The following is a 17190-nucleotide window of genomic DNA, read 5'->3' on the forward strand; positions in this document are numbered from 1 at the left end:
TCACTGAGGGTATCTGATTCAATATTCTTATCTGCCAGTTTAACACCTCGTTCTTGCAATCGCAGATGCAAACGTTGTGTAGAACCAGGTCGGTTTGGGTGTATGGAAGTGTTAACAAAATGATTACAAACAAACAGCATTTAATTTGATACGTTTAGTACCGGCTCGAACCATACTCTTACTACATCAAACATTTTAGTTTCAACATTATCTCCAAACGGAATTAATGTCAGTTCCACTTGTTTTATGGGCACTAAGTTCAATTTCTCAACAACATCTGGGTTAATGAACGTTCTTTGAGATCCGCTGTCTAAAATGGGCACTAAGTTCAATTTCTCAACAAACATCTGGGTTAATGAACGTTCTTTGAGATCCGCTGTCTAAAATGCTCGAACCGGGATCCGATTCCCTCATTACTCAATAGAAGGGTGGCTGTCGGTAACGCTGTCGGTCGAAGAGATGCAACACTTTTTCACAGCTACTTGATTACTGTTAACATTATTCTGAGAATTACTCTGATTACTCGTGGCAGCTGATTTCTGACTAGTACTGAAACTAGGCTGCGATTGAGCAGTTTCTATAGGCTTATTATCAACTCTACTATGACCTGATTTGGTGCTGTAAGGTTGCTGAGACGAATTTACATTAACGCTCGAAGAATTAGGTAATAGTCTAGCACATATGAATGTATGATGTTTACCATTACAGTTAAAACAATATGTCTTACTCTTACTGTTACATTCCAAATAAACGATATGACCCTTTCGTAAACAAACCAAAGCATAGTTGTAATTCATTGATACGAGCTCTTCTAGTCTCTAAAGTATTGTATTTCGTGCAGTCCTTACCGCTGTGTTCGCCTTGACAAAAACAACAAGAAAAAGTTATTTTCTTAGGGGTATTTCTAACATTAGTTCTGAAAGCACTACTAGGCTAATTAGCTTGACGCTCGTTTTTCGAACTCGTGTTATGATCCTTGCCACTCTTAACTGGGTTGGACGGTGATGGCGTGGGGTTATGCATATTACTTCTACCTAAACGCTCAATTAATTTCTCAATGCCCTTTCTCAATTGATCTACACTGAGTTCACAAGTATCATATCTCTGATACAAGGCTTGCAATGTTTCCTTTGATAAACACCGCTTGATAATTGCTTTCTCGTTAGAATCGCCACTCGTAGTACCTGGTAAAGCGTCTAACTGATGAACGATGCTATTCCATTTCATAAGGAAATCCATCAGTTGCTCTGCATCATGCTCAGGGTGCGGTAAACTTAACAGCCGATTTCTTAAGTTCTCTTCTAATTTCCAAACGTTGGAAAAACGAGTTTTCAGTAAGCTTATTGCTGCAGTATAATTAGCTGGAGTTATAGCTAAACCCTCAACGGTTTCGCGTGCTTTACCCTTAAGATAACTATTCAGCATAGTAAACTTGATGACATCGTTCATGTCCTGCCTATCATGAATAACGGCTTTAAAAACAGTCCAAAAAGGATACCATTTCTCAATTTTGCCATCAAAAGTAGGTATCGTAATTTGAGGCAACTTAGGTTGTGGAATACTAGGGGTAGCAGGTACCGCAGGTGTCGGATTAACAGGTGTGGGCACGGGCGCTGGGGCTGGCGCGGGTGTGGGTGCTGCTAACCGATCGGTGAGTTTGGAGATTTCGTTGTCCGCGCTAGAGAGGTAACTGTTAGTCCTCGTTATAGCGTTTACTAATTCACGACCCTTAATCTCATTATAATATTCAGAAGCGGCTGAGTCTGTATTAATCATCTGCGTTTCTGAAGGGACCCTAAACGCAGCTTAATTACTGCTGTAGACAACTGTTCAACACGTTTTACCTCATTCAAACGTCGTTCGATTTCACTTATAGCAGCCTCATACAAAATGAGTGCATTACTACAATTGTCTGAATCCATGGTGAAAATTTTAAGGCAAAATCACCTTACAAAACATACAAAGTTGACAATAACAATTACAAAATAAATCTCAATAATATCGAAGTAACAACACTTCCTCGAAAAACACTGATACAAAGAAAAACATTCAAGTTAACAATCTGTGTTCTACAAAACTCTTATTCAAAAGTCAAATTGCAATGAGACGGAAGAATACACATCGTCTCGTTAAATCCCAAGACATATGTGAACCACATCTACCTTCAAAAAAGGAGAATGACACGCACCTAGTTGTCGACCTTTTATCTTTGGTTGTCGTGTGAGTGTGTGTGGTAGTTCAAGAAACAATGTGCCAGCATAAAATGACTAACTAAGGGAAAGGGGCTGTAAACAATCCAACAACAAACAATGGTGATATAGAATGATCTGATTCCAAGTTACAAAGGTCCAAAATAATGTGTTCAGTATCCAGAATAACTAATTCGGAAGTGTTTAAACATCCGGTTCGAAGGACAAAGAAGGGAGAGAAGCTGTGGCGAAAAAGATGGACTTATAGTGGACTGTATTATATGCTTAACGTTGTTACTTGGTCAAAAACCGCTAAAAGCCTTACGTAACAACTCCACAAAACTCCCTTTGCGGTTTCTAAATTACGGGGAGATATCTCTCAACCCAATTCATTATTAACGAGGATAACACACCAATATCATTAATGAATAGTAGCACAATTAAGTACTTTCACTTACTGAGCAGTCCTTGTAGACATGAACTCAGATCATGAATCGCTACACGAGATACGACGAGAGGTACGTGCCTCTCTCTCTCTCTCTCTCTCTCTCTCTCTCTAAATATTGCGAGTACTCACAGGTTGATTTTCAGACCTTAGAGGACCGCTGTGTTTTTCCTTTTCTAGTTATTTGCATAACCCTTAGGATATGAACACAATAAAGGTTTATCAGATCAATTCATATTCACCATCCATAAAACTGAAACATAGGAATAATGAAATAAAATCGAGGGATATTGAAACGCATTTGATAAATGTAAAGTTAAAACTAATTTAATAACTAAAAGTTAAACATATCAAACAGTAATAAATTAATCACTCAAGGGGAATTGTAAATCAATGGCACTCAAATGAAACAAATTACGACAAAATTCAAAGAATCAGGGCAATCGCCCTTTCTAAATCCACACACACATGACTAATGACTATAATAAAAGAAAAATAGCGTGGAAACAAGTGAATACACAAAAACATTAGAAAATAAAATCGTCGTGAGAGGAATTCCTCACAATGGTTGACTACCTACCTACTTGGAATTCTCCAGTTTCAACTTGAACATTACAAAATAATAGCTTTTGTAGATGACAGTAGATTTCATGAAGTAAGCTTTAAATCATTTTGGAGATTTGAACTGTTAGAATTTTATTGAAATGATAAGCTGCTATTCAGACCACCTATCAATTTCACGAAATCTGGTTATGGACAGAGAACAGGCAGGTATACGAAGGTAATATAAAAAATCATCGGCCAGAGAAAATATACTTTATTTTTATGGAAACCATCAAAACACATAATCACTTAGAATTTAATGAAAACGATTCTCGCATAAACTACCTTAAAAAAATTTTAACTGAAGATGTAGACCAAGGAGAGGCTTCCACAGAGTAGCTTGTTTATTGGTTGAATAATGCATTCCATCAACATATTCGTCTTAAATCGAAGACCAGCTGGTAAGGCCATGAGCACTTGAATTATAGCTAAGGCAAAAAGCGAATCCGTCAACGAATTCTTGCATCACATATAGCACTGCATTGCTTCGGTTGCCAGGTATCGCCACCAATCAGGAGCTGAATTGTGCTTGGAGACCTGGATGCAGGTCTCTGATAGATCTTGCTGTTTCATAGTCGAATGCTTTATTGAGAGGTCTTCGTGTGGCGCGTTTGAAGGGATTTCACTCCATATCTTCCCAATTATGAGTCATTCTTCATGATGCGGATTAGTACCACAACTGTTATTTTTTTCTGTTAGACTCCCGTTTTCTGTTATATGTTCTACAAATCATGCAAGATGATAGAAAATCCAGGACATTCAGGCCTCTTCATTTGTCTGTGGAAAAAGGGACAAAATAAAAAGTGATTACTAAATATAAATTAAGAGCGTCCGGTTTTCCTTAAATAGTCCTGTTGCACTACTGATGGCACTATGGTGTAGCCACGTGATTTCCAACTGAAACATTTAGATATCCACCTAAACATTTTCCCATGTCTGAGCTTGAATTACCAAGTCTTGTGATACTTAACTAAGCGTTCATGTCATCAAAGAGGGAAAAACCTTAGAGATGTAATGTATCGTAATAAAAACATTGAAGCATTCGCTTACTTCACTGCGAACTCCGATAGGATAATGATATAGAAGTACACTATGAATATATATATATATATATATATATATATATATATATATATATATATATATATATATATATATATATATATATATATAATATATATATATGCTTGCATGCACCTTCCTGATACTTACAGGTTGATCCATCCACCAAAGACACGCAGCTGCAAGAAGGACTGTGCCAACTCCAGGCGTTACCTAGAGCCAAACAACTTATCATGGCGTATTCAGAGCACCTGCACTCGCACTTGGCTTCGTCAAACTCCTGAAGGACGAGAAATTATAACACCAAATGGATTAGATAATAATTATTACCCGAGATACATTTAAATCTAAAAATAAAGACCCAAAAGAGAGACTTAGAGATTAAAACACGTTCCAGTGGAACAAGTATGCAAATGAATCATGGTATGACTATTAAAGCTATATTTGAACGATTGTGGAGGAGGTATGCCGACTGTTATTTCTTCCTAGTTGAAGACAAGGTCCACTTGGAGTTAGCGTAGCTCAGTTCTTGTAAAGATCTAATCCACTATTTTATGACTGATTTACATACAAATTGTATGTAACGAAACTATCGTATGCTTTGTTTGAAGCATATCGTTACCATTTGTATTGGAACATGAATCACAAGCTTGTATAGCTAAAAACCTTTTGAGGGAAAAGTCCACTCAGTGTACATCTAGCTGAGCGGTAAACCTCTGCCTCTGGAGAGCATTAGTCGAAGAAGGCTAACCTACCACCGAGATGTGAGATATGTTATCGGCCTTACCTCGTATTCCTTGCATTGCTCCTTTTTGACGATGCATTGGCAACCGCACTGCCGATGTTCCTCCACGCGAACGTAAATTCGCACTTCTCGTCGTCGCCAGATTTCAGTGCCACCTGAAGCGGATGGAAATTGATCAAGAAATTGGATAACTCGTCATCGATATTAGAATCCAGACTGATTTTCTTCGAGTAAAAGAAAAAAAATACTGGCGGTTGTTCCTATGAAGAGTCTTGTTTTAGCTTGATTTAAGTTTGTTTTTACTCTCATTTGTTCGTAAAATCGCAATATATATAGAATAGCTTTGTTGCGTTGTTCATCGTATTCTTGCTCTTTAGTGTGGGGGAATCTTTATAATTTTCTATCAAGATAATGTAAATTCAGTGCAGTTATATAATTGTATAATGTGCACACTTATATAGATATAATTATATAAACATAATATATATATATATATATATATATATATATATATATATATATATATATATATATATTTAATATAATGTGTGTGTGCGTGTGTGTGTGTGTGTTGTGTGTGGATTTTAAGAGAGAGAGAGAGGTACAAGACTACCATACTCGTCATGTGTCGTAGTGATGCCAGTGATAACATTCTTTTTTTTCCAGTTCCGTATTCAGCACAAAGAGAAAGAAAGCTGTTCACCTCTACTACCTTAACGTATCTCGTACTGACGTCCGTAGCAACGCAGCGCTTTTTCTCAGAACAGAGAGATCCACTGCAGCGGTGCGCAATCGTTACCGACGGCATCACCTGTGGGAAGAATTGGGTATGATTTTTTATGGCCTCTACTTCTTTTTTTTCTTTTTTTCTTTTTTTTGTATTCTTGCCGTCTCGGTCGCAACACCATAAAAAAATTCTGACGTTATGATCCCACACACTTACAAATTAATCGGTAACTTTGGCAAAGTGCGATAAACCAAGGAAAAGCAGTTAACTTATTTTCTATCTTAGTTTGCTGTAAAAAAGACAGTTGAGATGGCTTTTTCTGTCCGCCCTTAGATCTTAAAAACGACTGAGGCTAGAGGGCTGCAAATTGCTATGTCGATCATCCACCCTCCAATCATCGAACATACCAAATTGCAGCCTTCGAGCGCCAGTAGTTTTTGTTTTTATTAAGGTTAAAGTTAGCCATGATCATGCGTCTTGCAACGCTATAACACAGGCTACCACCGGGCCGTGGCTGAAAGTTTCATGGGCCGCGGCTCATACAGCATTGTACTCTGTTCAGAAAACTCGATTGCGCCAAAGAGACTTCGGATACTTTTTTTTTTTTTTAACTTACGCTGTCATATCCCTCAGGTACTGGCAAAGGTACCAATTGCTTGGCAGGTGCGTTGCATGGCATCTCCGTCGTCTTCACCCTATGCAAGTACACCAGTTCACTTCTCGCCTTGGGACAACCTCTTCCATCTTGAAAAGAAGATAAAGAAAATACTTCATTCTGGATGCTCGATTTCTCTGAGGAACTTACTGACTGATAGATAGCTTGGTGTCTATAGCAAGATTACTTCATAAGCGTGGCCTCAGTATTTTTGAAGACTTATATATGCCACATTCTAAAATAGGAAAGTCTAAGAAAAATAGATGTCAGTTAATTATCTGAGTACACACAATTAAGAACATTTCATGATGGTAAATGCACAACTTCACTTTGTTTGACTGTAGTGCTCTCGCGAGAGGGGAAAAGATATAAAGAGAGAGAGAGAGAGAGAGAGAGAGAGAGAGAGAGAGAGAGAGAGAGAGAGAGAGAGAGAGATTTAAATGCCCAAGGAAACAATTAGACAATGTCTACTTTTTTTTCCGCTCTTGCCGAGTACTCTACTCTCAATTTCACTTCATCTGCCCCAACTCCATTTCCCTTCAATTTGCTTGTTACATTTTTTCTTTTTTAAAATCAGTACCGTAGCACATTTAATGAATCATTCTATAACAGTTTCACTCTTAGAGCAATTCTATATTTTTATTGTAATGTAGATGCCAAGGCTGCTTAATATTGCTCTCTAGCCTAGGGCCGAATAGAGCAAAAAAAATGCTAATGAAATAAAAAAAATATAAAATAAAATTTAAAAATTAATAAATAAAATTTTTTAACCTCTAAGGAGTCTGTGCGCAATTTCTTGGGTATATGTAAAGTTAAAAGGTCTGGGGAAATGGAAGCGGTATCAAAGTTCCCTTGCTTTACCAGCTGAGGAAGAGAAACATTCCGCTGATGCGTAAAATCACAAGCTTACCTGTTGCTGTCCGCGTTCCAAAGAGTGATAACACAACGCAGCGGTGAATGTCTTCATTTTATTTTAAATATTCTTCAAGAGACGGCAAAATTCTAACTCTTCTTCGTTCTTCTTCCTCTTCTTCTTCTTCTTCTTCTTCTTCTTCTGAAATGGGCCTTTGTCGAGGCCTTAAATTCGGGCTTGTTAAGCTTTGAAGCCAGAGATTGCTTGCGAGAGAATGTGCCGTCCGTGACACTCGCTCCAGTTATATATCATTTTGGTCAGCGCATACGTCTCGACGCAATTAACGTCATCCTCCGTAAGGAAATGCTTTCGGGCGATCTGGGCGCCGTTCAGAGAACTCTTTCGAAGCGTACAATTTGGATCGCCCCGAAAACGGCAAAGTGACATGGCGGGATTCCCCGCCGGAAGATGAGAAGATGTAGTATTGATTGATGACTGTCGCCTTGATATAGACCGAATGGTGACATGTATAGGTTTGTCTTGGCTGTACCCGTGTTATTTACAAAATAGTAGATTCAGATTTCAAAAAAACATTCATTTATTCATCGAATATTTAAATGCAGTAAGCTACTCACTTTCCAATTCCAGTTCAATCACACAGATAAATATGGAAGAGGGACCTGCCTTCTATTTTTTCAGTACTGTAACGTCAGCCTAATGGTCAATGGCGTTATTTCATCATGGTCGTTCATTCCCATCGCGGAAATCTGTGACATAACGACAGCTGAGATATAAACGACCATTTCCGTTTAGCCTCAGGATGGCGCCAGGTCCCGCCAGGTTCGTCTTTCCTAAATCCGCTCTTGGCTCTGGACTTCCTGTCTCTTATGATATAGTCTGCCCGTAACTTGTCTTCAGTTATTCATCAAACGCAGATGCCCCCCAAAAAGATAAGGTATATAAAGTGAATCAAATCTCCAAGGTCATTCGTGGCACTGGAAATAGCGGAACCTTCCAGTTCTAAAAATAGCACACCGCTTAGCAGTTCCTCCAGTGGCAGCTTGTGACGTCATCGCGGGGCCATCCGGACGTCGCGTCGTAAACTGAGCGAAAGCAGGACACGGACTGAAAGGCGTTCGCACCTTTTACTCAGAATTGATTTCTTTAGATGACAGACGCTGCAAGGTATGCCATTTTTGGTCATCGAATTTACAAACAAACTAGGAGACCTTATTTGCGCAAGTTTGTGCACTTTTTATTGTCATTGATGCTAATTATAGATAAGTATGTCATTAGCTTCATTTCGTCAACAGACTAGCAGGCCATGCCTATCATTTTCTTATATAATAACACACGCAGTCATACATTCGCACACATACATTAATATATAATAGATACTAATATATATATACTATATATATATATATATATATATATAATAAGATATAATATATATATATATAATTACACATATATATTATATATATATATATATATATAATCTATATATATATATATATATGATATATATCTATGTACTTTGAACCTTTATGAAAGGAAGTCATATATTTTGAAAAAGCTGCAAAAGATAATTGCTGTAACTGCTAAGATAAATGAAATATAATCCTACCAAACAGGATATTTGTGTTTGAATAGGGAAATGGTTTTTGTTTCACTACCTGTCGTTTAATTTTGTTTTCAGAATTTATACTGTAGTATTAGAAGTTAAAAGAATTCTTGAACTTTGTAAATAGGGAGTCTGAAGCTCCGTATTTACAAAGTAGCTACTTGATTGGTTTTCTTGGGAGTGAAAAAAGAATATGCTTATATGTATATAGGTGTCACACAAGAATTTTTTCTCTCTGTTTTAAAATCTTGCCGCTACACTTTGCAACCCAAGGAGTTGTTATATAATATATATATATATATATATATATATATATATATATATATATATCAGATATATATATATATATATCTATATATTTTATTATATATTATATATATATAATATATATACATATATATATATATTATATATATATATAATATGATACATATATATATAGTATATATATATATATATATATATATATATATAAATATATACCTATATATATTATATATATATATATATAATATATATACATAATATATATAAATTCCCCTTCAGTTAACACTATATGAAAATATATTAATCTGAGGTAGAGCGAGGCTAAAGATATTAAAGGACATTTGTACCTGAATGCGTATATATGAATCACGTGATGTGATCAGACTCATCTATATATATATATATATATATATATATAATTATATATATATATATATATATACATACATTATCTGGATGGTACATTGTTTTCAAAGTACACAGATATACGTTAAGTTTTTGAAATGTGTATGAGAGAGAGAGAGAGAGAGAGAGAGAGAATATAAATAACTGAGTTACGAAACTCACTAAGTCCGCGTGACATGCAATTACAGTTGATGAGTGACGCCTGCGTAACCTATGATCAAGGCGCTGCCCATTTGCCCTTGTTAAAACACAGCCCGAGGCAGGCAATAGCATTTCAGATTCACCGACGTCAAAGCCAAGCCCTCACTCCCTTGAAATTTGTGGCTGGGAATTTTCTACATTGGGCAGCATTTAATTAAGTGAACGTGAAATTCACAATTTCCTTTTTCTTTAATACGCAGAGGCCACTGGGAGGGGCAACTCGATGCACATGTCTAGTCTAGGCCTGAGAGTAATAGAAAAGTGGAGCTCACTGTCGCACATTAATTTTTTTTTTATCTTGTATTTTCCACCTGAGGTTCGATATCCCCTCGCAGAGGATGTCAGAGAGAGAGAGAGAGAGAAATTAATGGTGTGATGTTATAACAGTGGTTAACTATTTGGTCTTGTGTGTTTTATAATCATAATTCATGAATAACTCACAAATTGTTATGTCACTCTAGAGTACGAGTACTATAGTCTGATAATTCAGGTGGTAGTTTGTGGGAGTAAGGTTTGTGACTTTGACCTTGTATATAAATTATATATATATAATATATATATATATATATATATATATATATATATATATATATATATATATATATATATATATATATATATATATATATATATATATATATATATATATATATATATAGGGGTCCCGTTAATACTACCTTCGATCCCTATACGTCTGGACTTAAGACCAGCATAAGTATGTAAACTCAAATGGCAATGCTCCTCTTCTCACTATTCGTTGAACTGTCTTTTAGTTACGATATTGTGAACTTTGTGTAAGAAGATGGGACAAATCATATGATATCCTCATTTAATTCAGCCCTCTTGGGAAGAAACGAAAACCTTAAAAGAGAAGTATTGACCTTCCTCTTGTAATCTCAAAGAATACAACACGGAACTAGGAAGGGAAATTGAGGAGACCAAGAATGAACCTCATCTGATCTAGTTACAGTACCACTATACACAAGCCCCTTCTTCACTTAACCCTGATTTCATTGTGGAAATACTTGCAGTGAAACCGACCTTGAATCACATTTTATCATACGCTCAAGTGTCATTGAATGAGAATACCCTTTCAAGGTTTAATAAGGAGTTTTTTTCGCTGTCTGGCGGCCTGAAAAGGGAATTCTCCTATACATGTCCCTGACGCTTTATTCTTGTAATAGGTAATTACCAAAGCTTGATGCATACCCCAACTGTCTGTTGCAAGCGGTTAGAAGTCTCGGTGAGATCAGTGACAGTCATTCTGGACCTTGGGTACAGGAGACTCCAAAGTAGCATTTGCCAATTATGTGTGTAACTAGCAGAGGCAAAGGAACGTAAAATTTTACCTTTAGTTTTTTTTTTTCTTTTTAAGGAATAGTGGGCGTGAAATCATATTCATATAAAAGACCGGAAGCTTACTAATTAACTCTGTCCATTCGTTTCACAATAGCGTTGACGTATTATATAACAAAATAAAGTGTTGGGAGGGGCCGTTATAAACCATCGAGAATAGATTAGAAATAATTATCAATTTTCCATCCCCTATTTTTCTCGCCTCTGGTGCGTCCACACACAGACATTGCTTTTAACAGTTACATAGACCGAGCCTCTCCCGCGGCAGACGCAGGATTCTAGTTATTATTATTATTAATATCATTATTATTTATCTAGGGAGGACCGTCATGAGGACGACAGACATCATCATTTCCTTAATGTTGGTCCTTTATTTATATGATATTCATGACGTTCCATATCTTCGTGATTCAATTATACGTACATACACGTGATGGGGAAAGTGTAGGAAGCTTAGTATTATATTCAGAAGGATAAAATGGTGATAAATACCTCTTAATTTATTTCCAGCCAACGCTCCAGAGTTTAGCTTCATCATCAGGGTTTAAAAATACAAGAGTAACAGCAATTAACATCAACATATGTGCCTCACTAAATAAACTTTAACTTTATTAAACTATATTTTTAACACGAACTACTTTTGCTGGGTCATACGTGTTGGTTTTAATTCCTCTTACTTTCGTATATTTTAGTTCTGATGATGACGTCATGATCTGAAACGTTGGCTGAAAAAATAAATTTCAGTTAAGTATCATCATTTCGATCTCCTGTTTAAACTATGTATATGTACACAGACATATATCCATTCGTAATATATACATGCATGTAATTATATACATAAATATATATACATATATATATATATGATATATATGTAGTAAATATATATATATATATATATATATATATATATATAATATAATACATATATATATATATATGCAAATAATTAAAAACACCGTATCCTGCTTCTTAGAAATCAATAGAAGGATCCACAGTAATATCCTTGTATATCCAGATAGAATATATTTAATAGAAATATATACAAAGCTTAAAGCTTTCGTCCAACCTCCTGTGGACCAGCGTTGCCGATAGCTCTGCATACTAAAATCGGCATCTTATAGAAAACGGAATTATTTTTATGGCCCAGGGGTACTTAAGAAAATAAACCAATCTTATGCAACACCTCATCGATTTATATTCATCATCATTCAACAAAAGTATATATTAGCTATGTATATACACAATTACAACCAAAACAACAATGATATATACATATTAAGTTATATAGATAAACTTTTTAAAACAGAAATTACACAAATATAGGTAGATACGTACCTACTCAGTTTTATAATCAACATTATAGAACATATAGGCTATATTAATAACAAAAAATTTTATTATTTTTCTTCATATATCAGGGTATTAAGTATGTTTGAGAATATATTTTACTAATTCCAGATTTAATATCCTGTTTTTATGCTAATTTCCTTACCGTCACTGAAGGGTTGAACGTTTTCAACGCCTATTAAGTGGAATCTCTTAAAGAATCATTTACACATATATTATGTAATAATAATGTAGTAATAATCATTTTCTACCCAATCTTACATAAAAAGACATTAACTAATTAAAAAAAAAGTATTCAAATTTATTTGAGACGATAAATCAATCCCCTCGAAGAATGCCGAGTTTTTTTCTCGGCATGAACAAGCAGGCCGATTTTTTCTCGGCATTGAAGGTCTGGTTCTCCGCCTGTCGATGTTTTTTCTCGGCAAATCGGGGGGTGGAAATTCGGCATTTCGGCAACGCTGCTGTGGACTTGATCACTAACTAAATGAGAAACATGGTGTGTGAAGAAATCCAAACAAACACAAACAAACAGACAAAAAAAATTCACAAGGTCAAAATATGCGAACAAATCATTGGGTAGTATTCCTTTCCAGGAATACGACCCAATGACTTGTTCGCATATTTTAACCTTGTTAATTTTTTTTGTCTGTTTGTTTGTGTTTGTTTGGATCTCTTCACCAACACCAAGTTTCTCATTTAGTTAGTGATCAAGCCCACAGGAGGTTGGACGAAAGCTTAAGCTTTGTATATTTCCATAAATGTATTTTATCTGGATAAACAAGGATATTACTGTGGATCCTTCTATTGATATATATATATATATATATATATATATATATATATATTATATATATATATATATATATGTTTGAATCAAAAAGTATCTTAATCTATATCAACAAAGCAGGATTCAGTTCAGGATGAGGAAAAAATAATACCTGGACACTTCTTTCCTTTGATTGATGATTTTTCCAAAAATCAATAAATAAAAAATCATATATTTCATTATACATTAGTTTTTTGTTTTTTTTGTTTGGGATATTCTAATTAACAAAGTTTAGAACTAAAAAGTTATCAAAACGTCTGTCAATATGGCAACACTGAATACGAAATTGTATTTATGTTAGAACTTTTGTAACATATATTATTATTTTTTTTTCCCCCGCTCTATCACAGTCCTCCAATTCGACTGGGTGGTATTTATAGTGTGGGGTTCCGGGTTGATCTTGCCTCCTTAGGGGTCCATCACTCTTCTTACTATGTGCGCCGTTTCTAGATCACACTCTTCTGCATGACCTGGAGCTACTTCAGCGTCTAGTTTTCTAGATTCCTTTTCAGGGATCTTGGGATCGTGCCTAGTGCTCCTATGATTATGGGTACGATTTCCACTGGCATATCCCATATCCTTCTTATTTCTATTTTCAGATCTTGATACTTATCCATTTTTTCCCTCTCTTTCTCTTCAACTCTGGTGTCCCATGGTATTGCGACATCAATGAGTGAAACTTTCTTCTTGACTTTGTCAATCTTTTTTTTTTTTTTTTTTTTTTTTTTTTGTTTTTTTTTTTTTTTTTTTTTTTTTTTTTTTTTTTTTTACTTTAGTTTAACCAGACCCACTGAGTTAATATTAACTCTCCTAGGGCTGGCCCGAAGGATTAGACATGTTATTTAAAATCAGTATAATTTATTATTAAAAATAAATAGATAAATATTTATTATCTGGAATATATATTATCTAAAAAAAAATAAAATAAATAAATTACTATCTGGAATATATTATAAATTACTATATATTATATTTTGTCGTATAAATTATTAAATTTAAGGAATTTTAAAATATTAAATAGTGAAAATTTGTCACTTTCTGATAATATTTCTTTAAAAGAATATCTTCTGAATAATATGTCTCTTTGGGTTTTATATTTTGGACAGATTTTAAAAATATGTTTTACTGTTATTTGTACATTACATATTTCGCACATAGGTATAGGGGCATGGGGGTTACTCATTAGGTAACCATGTGTCAGTTTGGTGTGACCAATTCTTAGCCGTGTCAATATTATTGAATTCTTGCGGCATTTCTGATAGGATGATGGCCACGGGTCTACAGTTTCTTTTATTTCTCTTAATTTATTGGTAGGATGGTTTTCCCCCCAGTTATTTTGCCATTTTTTCTTAATAACCGACTTGCTGTGCCTAATATAATCTTCTAGTGGCAATAATTCTGCTGATATTGGGAGTGTTCTAGCCTCTTTTGCATAAGTATCTGCTTTTTCATTGCCTTCTAATCCTATATAGATGGTATCCACATAGAGTAACAGATATTTTTTGTCTTTTCATTTCATGTAATATATGTCTAATTTCATTTACAATTTTGTTTTTTGGAGTATAAGAGCTTATTGCAGTTATTGAACTTAGTGAATCGCTAAAGATGGTTACTTCACTAAACTGGTTTTCAGATATAGTTGTTAATGCTGTTTTTATTGCTAGTAATTCAGCAGTGAATACTGATGCTTTGCTTTGTAAGGAGACTTGGATCTTTATATTGTTTCCGTAAAACAGCAAGAATCCAACTCCCATATCATCTTTGGAACCATCAGTATATATGTGATTATTATTGTGTATCTTGATATGTTCCAGAGCATATTGTTTCATAGCAAGGGGATTATTCAATTTATTACTGGGTATTGTACACAATTTCCTACATATCTGGGGAGCACTTATCAACCATGGGGGCATTATTTTGCTAAAATTGTAAACTTTAATATTATAAAGGTCATTGTCATTAAATAATCTATTAGCTCTAACGGGGAAGGATGGGATAATTTTTGTATTCCAGAAACAATCTGGATCTTTAAATAAATCTTTGGTTTTTGCTGGACTATTTACAATTTTTAAAGCTCTGCACATCGTTGTTATTTTGAATCTATAAGATAGTGGCATTTCTCCACTTTCTACAATCAACGGATTGGGACTGGTGATGATTTGAATGCTCCAGTGGCTAAACGAAGCCCAAGATGATGCACTGGTCTAGCATTTTGAGAGTTGTCTCACTAGCAGAACTATAAATTGGACTGCCATATTCTATATGGTAGAACTGTAGCCTTATAAAGTTTCAATAATGTTTCTCTATCAGCACCCCATGAAGTGTGGGCTAATTTTTTTAATATATTTAAAGCTTTCAAGGCCTTTGCTTTGGTATGTTTCACATGGGCCTTCCAGTTCAAATGATTGTCAAAATATAAGCCCAAGAATTTAACTTCTGGATAAAATTGGATGGGAGTGTTATTCATGGTAAGTGATATAACTTGATTTTTGAGCCAGCGCTGATCCTTATAAAATGTTATTGCTTGTGTTTTTTCAACAGAAAATTTAAATCCAACAGATAATGCCCAATGTTCAATTTTAGCTATGGAGATATTTAAATTCTTTGGATGTGGCGTAGGTTGTTTGAAGTGTAAAAAATGGCAAAATCATCAACATATAAGCTGTTGTTTACATCTTTTGGACTTTGTCAATCAACGTCACGTCTGGTCTATTTTGCACGTATCACCCTATCCGTTCTGATACCATAGTCCCAGAGGATCTTTGCCTGATCGTTTTCTATCACTCCCTCAGGTTGGTGCTCGTACCACTTATTACTGCAAGGTAGCTAATGTTTCTTGCACAGGCTCCAGTGGAGGGCTTTTGCCACTGAATCATGCCTCTTTTTGTACTGGTTCTGTGCAAGTGCCGGGCATCGCTTGCTATGTGGTTTATGGTTTCATTTTTCGTATTGCACTTCCTACATATGGGAGAGATGTTATTTCCGTCTATCGTTCTTTGAACATATCTGGTTCTTAGGGCCTGATCTTGTGCCGCTGTTATCATTCCTTCAGTTTCCTTCTTTAGCTTTCCCCTCTGTAGCCATTGCCATGTGTCATCGCTGGCTAGTTCTTTAGTCTGTCTCATGTATTGTCCGTGCATTGGTTTGTTGTGCCAGTCCTCTGTTCTGTCTGTCATTCTCCTGTCTCTGTATATTTCTGGGTCTTCGTCTACTTTTATTAGTCCTTCTTCCTATGCACTCTTTAGCCACTCGTCTTCACTGGTTTTCAGATATTGCCCCAGTCCTCTGTTTCTCGATGTTGACGCAGTCCTCTATACTTAGTAGTCCTCTCCCTCCTTCCTTTCGTGTTATGTATAGTCTGTCCGTATTTGCTCTTGGGTGTAGTGCTTTGTGTATTATCATATGTTTCCTGGTGTTCTGATCTATGCTGCGGAGTTCTGCCTTCGTCCATTCCACTATTCCTGCGCTGTATCTGATTACTGGCACTGCCCATGTGTTTATGGCTTTTTTATCATATTTTCCGGCATTGAGTTTTGACTTGAGTATCGCCTTGAGTCTCTGCATATATTCTTTCCTGATCGTGTCCTTCATCTCTTGGTGTTTTATATCCCATCCTTCCATTATTCCCAGGTATTTGTGCCCTGTCTCATCTATGTGTTTGATGTTGCTCCCATCTGGTAGCTTTATCCCTTCAGTTCTCGTTACTTTGCCTTTTTGTTTGTTGACTAAGGCGCATTTTTCTATATTATTATTATTATTATTATTATTATTATTATTATTATTATTATTATTATTATAAAAAATAATGTGGACATATAGGATACAAAGCATACCAAGTAAAGGGTACACATATATATATATATATATATATATATA

At 35.3% G+C, this 17190-nt stretch overlaps 1 protein-coding gene across 1 annotated transcript in view; it reads right to left on the reverse strand.

Moving 5' to 3' along the window:
* LOC135197803 (inositol polyphosphate 1-phosphatase-like) overlaps positions 1 to 17190 on the reverse strand; it is an 83461-nt gene that overhangs the window by 41567 nt on the left and 24704 nt on the right. The window lies entirely within an intron of this gene.

The sequence above is a fragment of the Macrobrachium nipponense genome, chromosome 21, assembly GCF_015104395.2.
Source record: "Macrobrachium nipponense isolate FS-2020 chromosome 21, ASM1510439v2, whole genome shotgun sequence".
Taxonomy (NCBI): domain Eukaryota; kingdom Metazoa; phylum Arthropoda; class Malacostraca; order Decapoda; family Palaemonidae; genus Macrobrachium; species Macrobrachium nipponense.